The sequence below is a fragment of the Balaenoptera ricei genome, chromosome 4, assembly GCF_028023285.1.
Source record: "Balaenoptera ricei isolate mBalRic1 chromosome 4, mBalRic1.hap2, whole genome shotgun sequence".
Taxonomy (NCBI): domain Eukaryota; kingdom Metazoa; phylum Chordata; class Mammalia; order Artiodactyla; family Balaenopteridae; genus Balaenoptera; species Balaenoptera ricei.
The window spans coordinates 89,776,468-89,796,775 of NC_082642.1; the positions used below are offsets into that span (position 1 = coordinate 89,776,468).

General features: G+C 38.7%; 1 long non-coding RNA gene across 2 annotated transcripts in view; it reads right to left on the minus strand.

Moving 5' to 3' along the window:
- LOC132364764 (uncharacterized) overlaps positions 1–20,303 on the minus strand; it is a 39,414-nt gene extending 19,111 nt beyond the window's left edge. For both annotated transcript variants that reach the window (XR_009502906.1, XR_009502905.1), the window contains exons 1-3: positions 19,525–20,303; positions 19,151–19,212; positions 3,481–3,546 (exon numbers count right to left, since the gene is read on the minus strand). This is a non-coding gene — a long non-coding RNA (uncharacterized LOC132364764). The remainder of the gene's footprint in view (positions 1–3,480; positions 3,547–19,150; positions 19,213–19,524) is intronic.
- Between the last annotated feature and the right edge of the window lie 5 nt (positions 20,304–20,308).

The following is a 20,308-nucleotide window of genomic DNA, read 5'->3' on the forward strand; positions in this document are numbered from 1 at the left end:
ACTTAGTAATATGCATTTAAGATTCCTCTGTGTCTTTTCATGGCTTGATTGCTCATTTCTTTTTAGTGCTGAATAATATTCCATTGTCTGGATATAACAGTTTATTTCTCCATTCACCTACCAAAGAACATCTTTGTTGCTTCCAAATTTTGGCAATTACGAGTAAAGCTACTATAAACGTGTACAGGTTTTTTGTGGATGTAAGTTTTAGTTCATTTGGGTAAATACCAAGGAGTGCAATTGCTGGATTATATGGTAAGAGTATCTTTAGTTTTGTAAGAAACTTCCAAACTGTCTTCCAAGGTAACTATACCATTTTGCATTCCCACTAGCAGTGAATGAGAGTTCCTGTTGCTCCACGTCCTTGTCAGCATTTGGTGGAGTCGGTGTTTTGGATTTTGGCCATTCTAGTAGGTGTGTAGTGGTATCTCACTTTAATTTACATTTCCCTAATGACAAGATGTCTCATATTCTTATTTACCAAGTGTATATCTTTGGTGAACTGTTCAGATCTTTTGCTCCTATTTTAAGCGGGTTGTTTGTTTTCTTATTGTTGAGTTTTAAGACTTTTTTTTGTATATTTTAGATAACAGTCCTTTATTAGATATGTGTTTTACAAGTATTTTTTCCCAGTTTGTGGTTTGTCTTCTCATTCTCTTGAAAGTGTCTTTTGCAGAGCAGAATTTTTTAATTTTAAAGAAGTCCAGCTTATCAATTATTTCTTTCATGTATCACCAAACCCATCTAGATTTTTCCCTGTGTCATCTTCTAGGAGTTTTATTTTTCCATTTAACATTTAGGTCTGAGCTATTTTCAGGTAATTTTTGCAAAGGGTATATGGTTCATTTTTTTTTGCATATGGATGTCCAATTGGTCATTGGTTTTCAGTAAGAATACTCTAGCAGGTCACATCATTTGCGAATATTTTCTCCCATTCTGTAGGTTGCCTTTTTGTTTTGGATTAATTTCCAAAATATACAAACAGCTCATACAGCTCAGTATCAAAAAAACAACCCAATAAAGAAATGGGCAGAAGATCTAAATAGATGTTTCTCCAAAGAAGACATTCAGATGGCCAAAAGGCACATGAAAAGATGCTCAACATCGCTAATTATTAGAGAAATGCCAATCAAAATGACAATGAGGTACTACCTCACACCAGTCAGAATGGCCATCATCAAAAAATCTACAAACAATAAATGCTGGAGAGGGTGTGGAGAAATGGGAATTCTCCTACACTGTTGGTGGGAATGTAAATTGGTGCAGCTACTATGGAAAACAGTATGGAGGTTCATTAAAAAACTAAAAATAGAGCTACCACATGACCTAGCAATCCCACTCCTGGGCATATATCCGGAGAAAACCATAATTCGAAAAGATACATGTATCCTAATGTTCATAGCCAGCACTATCTACAATAGCTGAGACAGAAGCAACCTAAATGCCCATGGACAGATGAATGGATAAAGAAGATGTGGTATATATATACAATGGAATACTACTCAGTCATACAAAAGAATGAAATAATGCCATTTGCAGCAACATGGATGGACCTAGAGATTATCACGGTAAGTGAAGTAAGCCAGAGAGAGAAAGACAAATATCATATATCACGTATATGTGGAATCTAAAAAAACCCCCAAAACCAAAAGATACAAATGAGCCTATGTACAAAACATAAACAGGGGGCTTCCCTGGTGGCACAGTGGTTGAGAGTCTGCCTGCCAATGCAGGGGACACGGGTTCGAGCCCTGGTCTGGGAGGATCCCACATGCCGTGGAGCAACTGGGCCCGTGAGCCACAATTACTGAGCCTGTGCGTCTGGAGCCTGTGGTCCGCAACAAGAGAGGCCGCGATGAAGAGTGGCCCCCGTTTGCCGCAATTAGAGAAAGCCCTCACACAGAAACGAAGACCCAACACAGCCAAAAATAAATAAATAAATAAATAAATAAATAAACCCGAAGTTTGAAAAAAAAAAAAACTTCTCCCTAGCTCCCTCCTAAAGACCATTGGATAGCCTGATACAGAAAGGTATTCTAGTTTAAGCAATTACACATATTTAAAAGAAAAAAAAAAAAAAAACATAAACAGACCCACAGACAAACAGACAAACTTATGGTTAACAAAGGGGAAAGGGGGGAGGGAAAAGGATAAATTAGGAGTTTGGGATTAACATAAACACAATACTATATATAAAATAGATAACCAACAAGGACCTACTGTATAGCACAGGAAACTACACTCAATATTTTATAATAACTTATAAGGAAAGAGAATCTGAAAAAGAATATATATATAAAACTGAATCACTCTGCTGTACACCTGAAACTAACAACATTGTAAATCAACTATACTTCAATTAAAAAAAAAGAAAATTCTAACAGGACCTATTTTGTCTCCCCTCCGCCTCAAAAATAGGTGAGTTACCTATCTAATTTTAATTTTTAGTCACATTAAAAACCTAAAAAGAAACATGGAATTTTAGTATATTTGAAATCAATATATTCAAAATGCTATTATTTTAACATGTACACATTAAAAATTATTGCCAAGATATTTTATATTCCTTTTTCCATAATAAGTCTTCAAAATCCATTGTGCTTATCACATCACAATTTGGGCTACCCCTATTTCGAGTGCTCAATAGCTAATGGTTAGTGGACACTGCTGCTCTATAGTAAAAGGCATAACTGGTAAGGGTTTTATTTTACAGGCTTTCTACTAAGCAATTACCAAAAAAACCGTTATACAACTGAATCTCGTAGCTACAAGTGCCAGCCAGAATTCTTCAGTACACTTGCAGGAATTGCAGCCACTAGAATTGGGAAGCCTTTTAATTGCCTCACCTATGTCCAAGCTTTCCCCTGTCAGAATTAGTAGCCACGTGCACAGCCTGGAAAAACATCAAGACAATAGATGACTATTCTAAGGAAAATGTGCCTTGTGAAAGGTGATGGGCCAGGAGGCAGCCCTAAACAAATATTTGAAGAGACATATGGTTGGTTATCTGCAACATATACCTTCGCTTGGAATTTAACACATCAGATACCGTTATCTTCCTTGTAGCTATCAATGCGCTTACCTTCTCAGGTGCTTGAGTTAAAGCCTTTGTAGTTTGCTACATCTATCCTTTAAACTACCTAATGTTTAATCCATCCCAAATTGATTATTTTGACTAGTTGTTAATGCCTTTTTTGAAAAATGTTTACATACTAATGGTCAAAGTGCAGAAGGATCTGTATTGAAAAGTAAGTTTTTCCTCTTGGTCCCCACAATTTCTCCCTCTAAACATCCACAATCACCAATTTCTTGCATATGCTTTCAAAATAGTCTATGCGTAAGTGAGAATAGCCGTGAAACCTTCATGAAAGGAGTTTTGGTTCCAGTATCACAATGTAAGCCCCTACAACCCATCCCTCCACTGCTTACGATGATAAACTCTGAGTAAAATAGAAAAAAAAGAAAGGAAAAGAAACCCACCTGAGGACTTAAAAAGTAAACACAGGCAAACAGACTGTGGATGGGAGTAAAGCTTGGAGAAGTGACCTTAAAAAAAAAAAAGCGTGAGAGTTGGTAAGGACAAAAAGAGAGGACAAACAAAAAACTAATAAAATATGCCAAGGTCCAACTATATCAATAATTACATTAGTGACACGTTAACATTCTAATCAAAAAGTTCATTTAAGTGCTGCCTACAGGGCTTCCCTGGTGGCGCAGTGGTTGAGAATCTGCCTGCCAATGCAGGGGACACGGGTTCGAGCCCTGGTCTGGGAAGATCCCACATGCCGTGGAGCGACTAGGCCCGTGAGCCACAATTACTGAGTCTGCGCATCTGGAGCCTGTGCTCCACAACAAGAGAGGCCGCGATAGTGAGAGGCCCCCGCACCGCGATGAAGAGTGGCCCCCGCTTGCCACAACTAGAGAAAGCCCTCGCACAGAAACGAAGACCCAACACAGCCATAAATAAAAATAAATAAATAAATAAATAAATAAATAAATAAATAAATAAATAAATGCTGCCTACAAGAAACACTTTAAAAACACAGATAAGTTGAAAGTTAAAGGATGGAAAACAAAGAACATGCAAATTAGCATAATAAGACAAGAGTGGCTACATAAACACCAGATAAAAATAGACTTTAAGACAAAGATTATCATAGATAAAAATAGGAACATTTCATGATAAACAGGACAATTCATTGGGAAGATAGTACAATTATAAATATGTATGTAGGATGCCTGATAGCCTTAAATACATGAATTAGAAGTTTATAGCATTGTGGGGAGAAACATAATCCTGCCATAGTAGATTTTAACACCCACTTCTTAGCAGTCATTAGAACAATTAGACAAATCAGGACAAAAGATCTGAACCACTTTATCAGCCACCTCAATCTAATTGATGTTTATAGGACACTACCTCCAACAAGTGCAAAATACTATTTTTTTTGAGGTATGCATGGTAAATTCAAGATAGACCATATGTTGGGCTCTACAAGGCTCAGATTAAAAAGTATTGAAATTATACATGGTGTGTTCTCTGATAACAAGGGAATTAAATTAAAAATTTAAAATCAGTAACAACATATCCAGAAACCCCCAAAACCTCAGGAAATTAAACAGCACATTTGTAAATAATTTATTCATCAAAAAGATGAAATCACAAGGGAACTTAGAAAATATTTTAAATTTAATGATAATTACAACATAAAATTTGTGGATGCAGGTAAAGCAGTGCTTGGAGATGCACTGCTCATTACAGAAGCCACTGGATACATGTGACTAAATTTAAATTAATACAAAAGTTCAATTCCTCAGACACACTGGCCACATATCAAGTGCTCAATAGTTACATATGGCTAGTGGCTACTGTACTGGACAGCAGAAAACAGAATACTTCCATCACTGCAGAAAGTGCTATTGAATAGTCATGGCTTAGAGGGAAACTTATAGTTTTAAATAATTATATTAGAAAAACATCTAAAATCAATGACCTAAGTTTCCATCTTAATAAGTTAGAGAAAGAAAAGCAAAGTAAGCTCACGTGAAATAGAAGAAAGGAAATACAATAAAGAACAAAAATCAATGACATGAAAATCATACAATAGATAAAATTAACAAAGCCAAAATCTGATTCTTTGGAATGAATAATGAAATAGAAAAACCCCTAGCTAGAGCAATCAAGAAAAAAAAAATGATGGAAAACAATTACCAATAACAAGAATGAAAAAGGTTATCACTACAGATCCTATGACATTAAAGGATAATAAAGGTATATCACGAACAATTTTATGCCAACAAATTAGACCACTTACATAAAGTAGACAAATGTATTGATAAATTTAATTATCAAAATTAATACAAGAAAAAATCAGGAAATCTGAATGGCCCTGTATCAAATAAACAGAATTTATCATAACTTTCCATAAAGAACTCTAGACTCGGTTTCACTGGTGAAGTCTATCAATCATTCAAGGAAGGACTATCACTAACCTTACACAAACTTTTTCAGAAAATAGAGGCAGAGGAAACTATTGATGTCAGTATAACATACCAAAACCTGACAAAGACATTACAAAAACAAAATTTACAGACCAATATTATCATGAACGTAGATGCAAAAACTCTTAACAAAAGACTAGCAAATTGAATCCAACAATATATAAAAGGATAATATATTATGACCATGTAGGGTTTATTCTAGGAATGCAAGGTTAATAATAGTAATCATTGTTAATAATGGTAATCATTACACCCAGATATTTCATGCCTATGTATACACCCAAGAGAAATAAAAACACAAGTCCACACAAAAATTTATAAGCGATTGTTCATAGAAGCATTATTCATAATAGTTAAAAATTGAAAACAACCCAAATGTCCATTACCTGATGAATGAATAAACAAAATGTGGTATAAGCCTACAATGTGATATTATTTGGCAATAAAAAGAAATGGAATGATGTCAGGGAAGGAAGCCATTTCTCCACCTAAACAACTACTGAGCTGGCAAGAACTGTCTAAAGCAACTATTTTGGAATTCTGGAGTCTAGTTAAATACTTGCAATGTTCAGGGTACAGCTTGATGAAGAGACTGGTAAATCAGTAAATTCTTGGGAATGTTGGTCTTTCACATAGTGGCCACCATTCCTCCACTACCATCCTCTGAAGCAGGGAGCAGAAAGGAGAGATGGTGGCCCATATTCCTGGTGCAGCTTCCTGGACAATAAGAAACTTGTCCTCCAAATATTAGGATTGTGTGTTTTGATTGATAATTGCTGCTTTTGATCACTGAGGGGCCAGCAAAAAGGTTGGCCATTGTTTCAACCCCCATGAACTAAAGTGGTTTACAGGGGATTAGAGACAGTATTTCCCTTTGGGAGCTAGACATTTGAGGAAATATTGTCAGCTTACTGGCTGACTGTAGAGATATCAGATAGAAACTTCAGTGACCACACAAAACAAGGAATACACACTTTGCAAAAATAGTTTGGAGAAGTCACAAACAATGGCTCTGGCCCTCAACTAGCAAGATTTACCAATTCCTGAGGAGAGGGAGAATTAGATTTCAGAGTTAAGACAACATAATGCTCAATGTATCTGGTTCTCAATAAAAGAGTTACAGGAAACAGAAACAGGAAAGTATAGCCCAATCACGGGGGAAAAAAGATTTCGACAGAAACCATCCCTGAGGAAGCCCAGACACTGGAATTATTAAAGATATTTAAGACAGTTGACTTAACATGCTCAATGAGCTAAAGGAAGCCATGGGCAAAGAAGTAAAGGAAATCAGGAAAACTATGTAGAACAAATGAGAATATCAGTAAAGAGATAGAAAATATTAAAAGGACCAAATAAATGCTGGAGCTTAAAAGTGAAATAACAGAAATGAGAAACTCACTAGAGTTATTCAACAGCAAATTTGAGCAGACAGAAGAAAGTATTAGTGAACTTAAAGGTAAAGCAATGGAAATTATCCAGTCTGAAGAGCAGAAATAAAAAAGAATGAAGAGGAGAGCAGCCAAGATGGGAGAGTAGAAAGATCTGAGCTTACCTCCTCTCACAAGCACACCAAAATCACAACTATCTGCAGAACAACCATCAGTGAAAAAGACTGGAACCTACAAGAAAAGACTTTCTACAACTAAAGACATAAAGAAAGAACCACAATGAGACGGGTAGAAAGAGCAGACTTGCAATATAATCAAATTTCATATGCCCTAGGTGGGTGGCCCACAAATTATAAAATAAATATACTGCAGAGGTTCTCCCACAGGAGTGAGAGTTCTGACCTCCACATCAGGCTCCCCAGCCCAGGGGTCCAGCACAGAGAAGACAAGCCCCCAGAGCACTTGGCTTTAAGGCCAGCAGGGTTAATTACAGGAGCCCCATCAGATTGGGGAAAATAGAGACTTCACTCTTAAAGGGCACACATAATATCTCATGTGCACCAGGACACATGGCAAAAAGAGGAATTTGATAGGAGCCTGGGCCAGACTTACCTGCTGGTCTTAGAGAGCCTCCTGGAGAGGCAGCAGGGGTTGGGGGGAGATGGCTGCAACTCACCCTGGGGACATGGACACTGGCTGCAGACATTTTGGGGGGCATTCAGCTGCATGAGCACTGCTACTGGTGGCTGCTGGACCCACCCAACAGTCTGTAGGTGCCAGTGCTGGGACACCTCAGGCCAAACAACTAACTGCGCAGGGAGACAGCCCCACCCATCAGCAAACAGAATGCCTAAAGACTTCCTGAGCCCACAGCCACCTCTAGATATGCCTCTAGACATGGCCCTGCCCACCAGAGGGCCAAGACCCAGCTCCACCCACCAGTGGGCAGGTGCCAGAAGCAAGAAAACTATGATCCCGTACCCTGCAGACCACCAAGAGCAGGTCAGACCCTACCCTGGGACCAGATGGGCCCTGGCCCTGCCCACTAGCAGGCCAACGTAACCTGTGGGACATCCTGGCCCCCATGCCCAACAGTGTCAAGAACTCATCTGCCCCAAACGATCTGAAACAAGCTCTGGGATCCCTGGGCCCTGCAGCCAGACTCCAGGAACCAGCTCTGCCTGCCACTAGTACAACATTAACCCCAGGATCTGGCTTCACCTGCCAGTGGGTGGGCAACAGACCCAGAGTCTTCAGGACCCTGACACTGCCCACCAGTGAGCTAGCACTAGCCCTGGGGTCCCCTAGGCTTCTACAAATAGCCACCTTGTGACCAAGCCCTGCTAAACAGCAGCAAGCAGCATCCACACATGGAAGGGTCAGGCAACCAACAAGACTAGGGGCCAAAAAGCCTACCACACTGCCCACAGAGTCAGCCCACCACAAAAGAAGAACCCATGCAGCCCTCTTAGGGGGGATTCCCTAAAGCATATAGCTTAGGTGATGAGAGGGGAGTGCACTGCTGGGATGCATACGACGTCTTCTACAGAAGGTCACTTTTCCAAGGTCGAGAAACTTAACTAACATACCACATACATAAAAATACAAATAGAAGCTCAGACAAAATGAGGCAGCAGAGGAATATGTTCCAGATGAAGGAACAAAATAAAACCCAAGAAGAACTAAGTGAAGTAGAGATAGGCAATCTCCCTGAGAAACAGTTCAGAGCAATGTTGTAAAGATGATCAAAGCATTCAGGAGAAGAATGGATGCACAGAGCGAGAAGTTATAAGTTTTTAACAAAGAGTTAGAAAATATAAAGAAAAACCAAACAAAGATGAAGAATACAAAAATTGAAATGCAAAATACACAAGAAGGAATCAATAGTAGACTAAATGATACAGAGGAACAGATCAGTGAGCTGGAAGACAGAGTAGTGGAAATCACTGCTGCTGAATAGAAAAAAGAAAAAAGAATGAAAAAAAATGAGGACAGTTTGAGACTTCTGGGACAACATCAAATGCACTAGTATTCGTATTATGGGAATCCCAAGAGAAGAGAGCCTGAGGGCTGAGAAAATATAATATTTAAAGAGATAACAGATGAAAACTTCCTTAACATGGTAAGGGAAGCAGTCACCCAAGTCCAGGAAGTGCAGGGAGTCCCATACAGCATTAACCAAAAGACATGTTGTAATAAAAATGACAAAAATTAAAGATAGAGAATATTAAAAGCAGCAAGGGAAAAGCAACAAATAACATACAAGGGAACTCCCATAAGGCTATCAGCTGATTTTTTCTGCAGAAATTCTGCAGACCAGAAGGAAGTGGCACAATATGTTTAAAGTGATGAAAGGGAAGAACCTACAACCAAGAATCCTCTACCCAGGGAGGCTCTCATTCAGATTTGATGGAGAAATCAAAAGCTTTACAGACAAGCAAAAGCTAAAAGAATTCCAAACCAGTTTTACAATAAATGCTAAAGGAACTTCTCTAAGTGAAAAAGAAAAGGCCACAACTAGAAACAAGAAAATTATGAAATGAAAGAGCTCATCAGTAAGAGAAAACATACAGTAAAGACAGGAATTAATCTGTACACAAAGCTAGTAGGGAAGTTAAAAACAAAAGTAGCAAAATCATCTGTATCCACACTAAGTAGTTAAGGGATAAACAAAACAACTAGATGTAAAACATGATATCAAAAACAGTAATTGTGAGGGGAGAGAGTACAAATGGAAGGTATCTAAAATGTATTTGAAATTAAGGGATCGGCAACTTAAAACAAGTATGTGTATGTGTGTGTGTGTGTGTGTGTGTGTGTGTGTGTGTGTGTATATATATATACACACACACACATATATATATATATATATATATATTGCTATACAAAAATCTCATGGAAACCACAAATCAAAAATCTATAACAGATATACACACAAAAAAGAAAAAGGAATCTAAACACAAAACTAAAGATAGTCATCAAATCACAAGAGGAGAGAACAAAAGAAGGGGAAAAAAGACCTACAAAAACAAATCCAAAACAATTAACAAAATGTCAGTAGGAACACACATGTCAATAATTACCTTAAATGTAAATGGACTAAATGCTCCAGCCAAAAGACATAGACTGGCTGAATGGATACAAAAACAAGACCCATGTATATGCTGCCTACAAGAGACTCACTTCAGACCTAGAGACACATACAGACTGAAAGTGAGGGGATGAAAAAAAGGTATTCCATGTAAATGGAAATCAAAAGAAAGCTGGAGTAGCAATACTTATACCAGACAAAGTAGACTTTAAAATAAAGACTGTTACAAGAGACAAAGAAGGACACTACATAATGATCAAGAGATCAATCCAAGAAGATATAACAACTGTAAATATATATGCCCCCAACATAGGAGCACCTCAATATATAAGGCAAATGTTAACTCAATAATAGTAGGGGACTTTAACAGCCCACTTACATCAATGAATAGATCATCCAGACAGAAAAATCAGTAAAGAAACACAGGCTTAAATAAGACATTAGACCAAAGGGGACTTCATTGATATTTATAGAACATTCCATCTGAAAGCAGCAGAATACACATTCTTTTCAAGTGCACATGGAACATTCTCCAGGATAGATCACATGCTGGGCCATAAAGCAAGCCTCAGTAAATTTAAGAAAATTGAAATCATATCAAGCACCTTTTCTGACCATGCTATGAGATTAGAAATCAACTACAAGAAAAAAAAAAAACTGTAAAGGCTAAACAATATGTTACTAAACAACCAATAGATCACTGAAGAAATCAAAGAGGAAAGCAAAATATACCTAGAGACAAATGAAAACAAAAACACGACAATCCAAAGCCTTTGGGACACAGCAAAAGCAGTTCTAAGAGGTAAGTTTATAGTGATACAAGCTTACCTCAGGAAACAAGAAAAATCTCAAATAAACAACCTAACCTTACACCTAAAGCAACTAAAAAAGAAGAACAAACAAAACACAAAGTTAGTAGAAGGAAAGAAATCATAAAGATCAGAGCAGAAATAAGTGAAATAGAGATGAAGAAAACAATAGAAAAGATCAATGAAACTAAAAGTTGGGTCTTTGAAAAAATAAACAAAATTGGGAATTCCCTGCTGGTCCAGTGGTCAGGACTAGGCGCTTTCACTGCTGAGGCCTGGGTTCAGTCACTGGTCAGGGAGCTAAGATCCCACAAGCTATGCAGTGCTGCCAAAAAAAAAAAAAAAAAGGAAGAAAGAAAAGATAAAATTGATAAACCTTTAGCCAGACTCATCAAGAAAAATAGGGAGAGGGCCCAAATCAATAAAATTAGAAATGAGAAAGAAATTACAACTGATGCCACAGAAATACAAAGCACCATAAGAGCCTACTACAGGCAACTACATGCCAATAAAATGGACAACCTAAAAGAAATGGACAATTTCTTAGAAAGGTGCAATCTTCCAAGATTGAACCAGGAAGAAATACAAAAAATGAACAGACCAATCACAAGTCCTGGAATTGAATTTGTGATTAAAAAACTTCCCAACATACAAAAGTCCAGGACCAGACAGCTTCACAGGTGAAATCTATCAAACATTTAGAGAAGAGTTAACACCTATCCTTCTGAAATTATTCCCAAAAATTGCAGAAGAAGGAACACTCCCAAACTCATTCTGAGGCCACCATCACCCTGATACCAAAACCCAACAAGGATACCACAAAAAAAGAAAGTTACAGGCCAATAACATGGATGAACATAGATGCAAAAATCCTTGACAAAATACTAGCAAACTGAATCAAACAATACATTAAAAGGATCATACACCACGATCAAGTGGGATTTATCCCAGGTTTGTAAGGATTCTTCAATACCCACAAATCAATCAGTGTGATACAACACACAGCAAACTGAAGAATAAAACCCAAATGATCATTTTAATAGATGCAGAAAAACTTTTGATAAAATTCAACTTCCATTTATGATAAAAACTCTCCAGAAAGTGGGCATAGAGGAAACATACCTCAACATAATAAAAGCCATATATGACAAACCCACAGCTAACATCATACTCAATGGTGAACAATTCTTCTAAGATCAGGAACAAGACAAGGATGTCCACTCTTGCCACTTTTATTCAACATAGTCTTGGAAGTTCTAGCCACAGCAATTTGAGAAGAAAAAGAAATAAAAGGGATCCAAATTGGAAAAGAAGTAAAACTGCCGCCGTTTGCAGATGACATGATGCTCTACATAGAAAATCCTAAAGATGCTACCAGAAAACAACCAGAGCTCAATGAATTCAGTAAAGTTGCAAGATACAAAATTAATATACAGAAACCTGTTGCATTTCTATACACTTATAACAAGAGGTCAGAAAGGGAAATTATAGGAAACAATCCCATTTACCACCACATCAGAAAGAATAAAATACCTAGGAATAAACCTACCTAAGGAGACAAAAGATCTGTTCTCTGAAAAACTATAAGATGCTGATGAAAGAAATCAAAGATGACACAGATGGAAAGATATACCATGTTTTTGGATTGGAAGAATCAATACTGTCAGATGACTATACTACCAAAGTAATTTACAGACTCAATGCAATCCCTACCAAATTACCAATAGCATTTTTCACAGAATTAGAACAAGAAAATTTACAATTTGTATGGAAGCACAAAAGACCCCAAATAACCAAAGCAATCTTGAGAAAGAAAAATGGAGCTGGAGGAATCAGGTTCCCAGACTTCAGACTATACTACAAAGCTACAGTAATCAAAACAGTATGGTAGGGCTTCCCTGGTGGTGCAGTGGTTGAGAATCTGCCTGCCAATGCAGGGGACACGGGTTCGAGCCCTGGTCTGGGAAGATCCCACATGCCGCGGAGCAACTAGGCCCATGAGCCACAACTACTGAGCCTGCGCGTCTGGAGCCTGTGCTCCACAACAAGAGAGGCCGCGACAGTGAGAGGCCCGCGCACCGCGATGAAGAGTGGCTCCCACTTGCCACAACTAGAGAAAGCCCTCGCACAGAAACAAAGACCCAACACAGCCATAAATAAATAAATAAATAAATAATTTTTAAAAATGTTTGAATGAATGAGTAAAAATTCTATCTATGATTTAAAACAAACAAACAAACAAACAAACAAACAAAAAACAGTATGGTACTGTCACAAAAACAGAAATATAGATCAACGGAACAGGATGGGAATTCCAGAGATAAACCCATGCACCTATGGTCACCTAAGCTATGACAAAGGAGGCAAGAATATACAATGGAGAAAAGACAGTCTCTTCAATAAGTGGTGCTGGGAAAACTGGACAGCTACATGTAAAAGAATAAAACTAGAACATTCTCTAACACCATACACACAAGTAAACTCAAAATGGACTAACAACCTAAATGTAAGACCGGATACTATAAAACTCTTAGAGGAAAGCATAGGCAGAACACTCTCTGACATACTGCAGCAATATCTTTTTGGATCCACCTCCTAGAGTAATGAAAATAAAAACAAAAATAAATGGGACCTAATTAAACTTAAAAGCTTTTGCACAGCAAAGGAAACCATAAACAAAATGAAAAGACAACCCACAGAATGGGAGAAAATATTTGCAAATGAAGCAACCAACGAGGGATTAATCTCCAAAATACACAAACAGCTCATGCAGTTCACTATCAAAAAATACAAACAACCCAACCAAAAAATGGGAAGATCTAAATAGACATTTCTCCAAAGAAGACATACAGATGGCCAAGAGGCACATGAAAAGATGCTCAACGTCACTAATTATTAGAGAAACGCAAATGAAAAGTACAATGAGGGGACTTCCCTGGTGGCACAGAGGTTAAGAATCCACCTGCCAAAGCAGGGGACACGGGTTCGATCCCTGATCCGGGAAGATCCCACATGCCGCGGAGCAACTAAGGCCATGCGCCACAACTACTGAAGCCCATGCACCTAGAGCCCGTGCTCCACAACCGGAGAAGCCACTGCAATGAGAAACCCGCGCACCACAACGAAGAGTAGCCTCTGCAACTAGAGAAAGCCCGTGTGCAGCAACAAAGACCCAACGTAGCCAAAAATAAATAAATAAATAAATTAAATAAATAAAAAAAAAAAAAGTACAATGAGGTACCACCTCACACTGTTCAGAATAGCCATCATCAAAATGTCTACAAACAGTAAATGTTGGAGAGAGTGTGAAGAAAAGAGAACCCTCCTACACTGTTCATGGGAATGTAAACTGGTACAACCATTACGGAGAACAGTATGGAGGTTCCTGAAAAAACTAAAAATAGAAGTACCATATGATCCAGCAATTCCTCTCCTGGGCATACACCCTGAGAAAACCATAATTCGAAAAGATACATGCACCCCAGTGTTCATAGCAGCACTACTTACAATTGCCAAGACATGGAAGCAACCTAAATGTCCATTGACAGAGGAATGGATAAGGAAGATGTGGTACATATATATACTGGACTATTACTCAGCCATTAAAAAAGAATGAAATAATGTCATTTGCAGCGACATGGATGGACCTGGAGATCATCATACCAAGTGAAGTAAGTCAGATGGAGAAAGACAAATATCATGTGATATCACTTATATGTGGAATCTAAAAAAATATGATACAAATGAACTTATTTACAAAACAGAAACAGACTCACAGACTTCAAAAACAAACTTACGGTTACCAAAGGGGAAAAGTGAGGGGAAGAGATAAATCAGGAGTTTGGGATTAACATATACACACTACTATATATAAAATAATCAACAAGGACCTACTGCATAGCACAGGAAACTCTACTCAATAGTCTGTAATAACCTATATGGGAAAAGAATCTGAAAAAGAATGGATATATGTATATGTATAACTGAATCACTTTGCTGTACACCTGAAACTAGCACAACATTGTAAATCAACTATACTCTAATATAAAATAAAAATTAAATTAAAAGAAACCCAAGTGCCATGTGGGAAAAGATTGATAAACTGATTTCATACAAATTGTTGCACTGCAAAAAAAAAAAATAGCATAAACCAAATCATAAGATAATTGACAAACTAATAAAAAATGTTTTCTCCATACATAAAAGGCTTCCTTAATACCTAAAGAGATCCTATAACACCTTTTTGATGTAGCATCATTCCTGCGGCCCCTTCTCTTTTCTGTATTTTTTGCCCTGTTTCCTGCTCCTCTCCCTGCTGAAAAAGTCTATCCTATGTAAGTGCTCACACCAAGGACCAGGAACTTCGTCAGCTCAAAGTGTGTTTGACTACTATCCACGCAGGCTACCAGTGTTTAAGAAAAAACTATGTGCGGGTGCATTCATGCATGTATGAACTGGAAGGTAAGGAGGCCTGATGGTCTAACCTGTTCCCATGCTAGAACTCAGCCCCAGCCTTCCTTGATATCCAGCTATTCCCCTCAACTAATTCCATAAGGTGTTTTCTCATCACCCCCAACCAAGCATACAGAGACTGGCCCATATATAATTTCTATATGTAAATCATCAGAACTCACTAAGATATTCTTACTCCCTTCTGTTTTTGCCGCTCAGCTTTGGCATGGTATATATGTATTTGCTAGAGGGGTTAGGAAGTTGGGAAAAAGAATTAGTAGAGTAGGAGTCCTGAATTTGTAACTGGGTCATGGAGATTCTAATCTAATTCAATCACCACCCTTAAATTGCTGGACGTCCTTGGGTAATCTGCTATACATCTCAAGACCTCAGTTTCCTCACTTCTAAATGAGGGGGTTAGGCCTGATGTTCTCTAAGATAATTTCTAGTTCAAACAAAAAATCCCTCTCCCACTGAGAATGTATGTTTCTTCCCTCAAACCCAGATTTGATTCTATCCTCTTAGGGTACCTTTACAATCCTTTCTTACCCATCCCAATAGCTCAGATGTGCTACCGATGAGATTGTTAATCTGTCCTTATCTTGTAGACATTCTTCAGGCACTTATGCAGGTGCCCTGGATCTCCCCAACTAGTGTTTCCCATTGGTTTAACCACCTGATCACCTCCTTTGGGGCTGTTGATATTGAGGTGTCTTGGACCCACGTTCTCCCTAACGGCACTAAGGTGGTAGCTGAGAGGAAGTGAGTCTGGGGAGGAGGAGGCAGGCTGGAGCCCTGCAGTGTCTGGGGTCTGTACACAGTGCTGAAGGAGGGGATGTGGAAAGAGGCAGCCAAGGACCTGAGTCTGGTTCCTGGGCAAATGAGAGAGCCAGGGGAGTCGAGGAGAGAGGGCTGGATTTGAGAGTTTGGGTTCTGTTGCCACTTCCTCAGATTGGCGCGACCAAAAGGAAGTGTCTGGTAGTCAATGAACATCGTGGCTCAAGAGGGCAGCCACAGATGCAGGGAGCTCTATCCTGTGGGCCTAATTAGCTCAGATGTGTGTGTGTGTGCAGGTGGGGGTGGCAATGAGTGGAAATTAGCTGACCAAACTGCAGAGGTGGCCAAAAAAGCAGCAGGTATGAGCTTCCCTGGGATGGTCATCACTGAAGCAGAAAGAGGAAGAACAGTCAGCTAAGGATTGTGCTGTATCTACACTACGAATGGGGAGATTTAAACAAAGATAGAGAGAGGAAGAGCAGGGAGGTCCAAAAGTGAAAAAATACCTCAGTAGCCCTGAGTGCTCCTCATTTCTAAACTTAGCACAGTGAGTTCCAAGGAAAGCCAGATCTGGGGGATGTAAAGAAGTAGGTGAAGAATAAAAGGAGTCAGTCCTTTATTTGTTTAGTCTTGCTTCCCCCAACTAGCAGTTTCTTGATTATGCATATGGGTCATGTCTTTTTTTTTTTTTTTTTTTTTTTTTTTTAAGCATCTTTATTGAAGTATAATTGCCTTACAATGGTGTGTTAGCTTCTGCTTTATAACAAAGTTAATCAGTTATACATATACAATATGTTCCCATATCTCTTCCCTCTTGCATCTCCCTCCCTCCCATCCTCCCCATCCCACCCCTCTAGGTGGTCACAAAGCACCGAGCTGATCTCCCTGTGCTATGCGGCTGCTTCCCACTAGCTATCTATTTTACATTTGGTAGTGTATATATGTCCATGACACTCTCTCACCCTGTCACATCTCACCCCACCCCCTCCCCATATCCTCAAGTCCATTCTCTAGTAGGTCTGTGTCTTTATTCCCGTCTTGCCACTAGGTTCTTCATGGCCTTTTTTTTTTTCCTTAGATTCCGTATATATGTGTTAGCATACTGTATTTGTTTTTCTCTTTCTGACTTACTTCACTCTGTATGACGGGTCATGTCTTCTTTGATTGTGCCTGACATTGGCTTGGGTACGTGATAGATCAAGACTACATTCCATCAAAAAGGGAGATAAAGAATTAATATTGTTAAAATGGCCATACTACCCAAAGCAATCTACAGATTTAATGTGATCTCTATCAAATTACCTATGACATTTTTCACAGAACTAGAACAAATAATCCTAAAATTTATATGAAACCATGAAAGAGCTAGAATTGCCAAAGCAATAAAGCAGGAGGCATGATCCTCCCAGACTTCAGACAATACTACAAAGCTACAGTAATGAAAATGGCATGGTTTTGACACAAAAACAGACATATGGACCAATGGAACAGAATAGAGAGCCCAGAAATAAACACACCTATGGTCAACTAATCTTCAACAAAGGAGGAAAGAATATACAATGGAGAAAAGACGGTCTTCAAGTGTTGCTGGGAATGCTGGACAGCCATATATAAACCAGTGAAGTTAGAACACTCCCTCACACCATACACAAAAACAAACTCAAAATGGCTTAAAGACTTAAGTATAAGACATGATACCATAAAACTCCTAGAAGAGAACATAGGCAATACATTCTCTGACATAAATCGTAGCAATGTTTTCTTAGGTCAATCTCCCAAAGCAATAGAAATAAAAGCAAAAATAAACAAATGGGACCTAACCAAACTTATCAGCTTTTGCACAGCAAAGGAAACCATGAACAAAATGAAAAGACAACCTACAGAATGTGAGAAAATGCTTACAAATGATGCAACCAACAAGGGCTTAATTTCCAAAATATACAAACAGCTCATACAACTCAATAACAAAAAACCGAACAACCCAATCAAAAAATGCGCAGAAGACCTAAACAGACATTTCTCCAAAGAAGACATACAGATGGCCAAAAGGCACATGAAAAGCTGTTTGACATTGCTAATTATCAGAGAAATGCAAATCAAAACTACAATGAGGTATCACTTTACACCAGTCAGAATGGCCATCATCAAAAAGTCTACAAACGATAAATAAATGCTGGAGAGGGTGTGGAGAAAAGGGAACCCTCCTACACTCTTGGTGGGAATGTAAATTGGTGCAGCCACTATGGAGAACAGTATCGAGTTTAGTTTTCCTTAAAAAAGGAAACTAAACAGTTTTAGTTTTCCTTAAAAAACTAAAAATAGAACTACTTTATTATCCAGCAATCCCACTCCTCGGCATATATCCAGAAAAGACAGAAACTCTAATTCGATAAGATACTTGCACCCCAATGTTCATAGCAGCACTATTTACAATAGCCAAAACATGGAAGCAACCTAAATGTCCATTGACAGGTGAATGGATAAAGAAGATGTGGTGTATATATACAATGGAATATTACTCAACCGTTAAAAAGAATGAAATAATGCCATTTGCAACAACATGGATGGACCTGGAGATCATCATACTAAGTAGGGTAAGCCAGACAGAGAAAGACAAATACCATATGATATCACTTATATGTGGAATCTAAAAAAAATGATACAAATGAACTTATTTACCAAACAGAAACAGACTCATAGATGTAGAAAACCAACTTATGGTTACCAAAGGGGAAAGGGGAAATGGGAAAGGGGAAAGGGGAGGGGGAGGGATAAATTAGAAGTTTGGAACTAGCAGATACAAACTACTATATGTAAAATAGATAAACAACAAGGACCTACTGTATAGCCAAGGGAACTATATTCAATACCTTGTAATAAACTATAATGGAAAAGAATATGAAAAAGAATATATATATGTATAGCTGAATCACTTTGCTGTACACCAGAAACTAACACAGCATTGTAAATCAACTATACTTCAATCTAAAGAAATAAATTGTAAATTTTCTGAGGCAAAAACAACCAAAAAAACCCAGATGAATGGATAAGGAAGCTGTAATACACACACACACACACACACACACACACACACACACACACACACACACATGCAATGGAATACTACTCACCCATAAAAGAGAACAAAATTTTGCCATGTGCAGCAACGTGGATGGACTTGGAGGGCATTATGCTAAGTGACATAAATCAGACAGAGAAAGACAAATATTGTATGATATCACTTATATGTGGAATCTAAAAAATACAAAAATCTAATGAATAAAACAAAAAAGCAGACTTTCAGATACAGAGAACAAACTAATTACCAGTGGGGGGTGGTGTAGGGGTGGGGGAATGGGAGGTACAAACTATTGGGTGTAAGATAGGTTCAAGGGTGTACTGTACAACACAGGGAATACAATCAATATTTTGTAATAACTGTAAATGGAAAGTAACCTTTAAAAATTGTATTAAAAGTTTAAAAAATAAATAAATAAAAGAGTACCTGGACGTGGTAGTCTGCTTGTTGGTTACCAACTTCAACTCTAGGTGTCCACCAGAGGGCGTCAGAACCCAGGACCGTGGCGCTTCATCCTGAATAGTCCATGTTGATCCAGGGTTTGTAATCTCTGGACTCATCTGGCTCTTTCTCTAGCAGGGCAGAGGGGGCAGGGTGTGGGAGCAGCTGGCAGCACCTCCTCCCACTGCCCTAGTAAGGTTCTGAAAATGTCTGAACTGCTTGGGGGCATGTTAGCCCAGCCCCCGGAGCAGCTGTGGGGAGCTCTGACTTGCTTGATAAGGTGAAGGCACGGGTCTGTTCTTGGTCCTGGGAGGATGTGACCTGGGTTAGCAGATAGCCCCACGCCAAAGAATTCCTTCAGAAATCCCTCCCTTCACCTCCACTAAGGAGCAAATGGTCCATTCCTAAGAAATCTCTTGCCCTTTGTGATACTGGATCATTTGCTCAGACACCAGACCTGACCCCACACCTCACTTCCCTCCCACCTCAGCTCAGGCACTGGGGGTACTCCAGGGAACCAGCACCCACTGTTTCTGGCTGCACACTGGAATCACCAGGGGAGTTTTTAAAACCTATGGATGCTGAGCCCCACCACAGAGATTCCAACTGAATTGTTCTGGGGTGGGACCTGGGCAGCAGTGTTTTTAAAAGCTTCCCATGTGATTCTTATGTACAGCATTATTGAGAATCTCTGGGTTCAAGGCCTTGCTAACCAAGTGTAGGAGATTGACAGAAATGTAGAACCGCAGCATCCCCTTCCCAGCTTGCT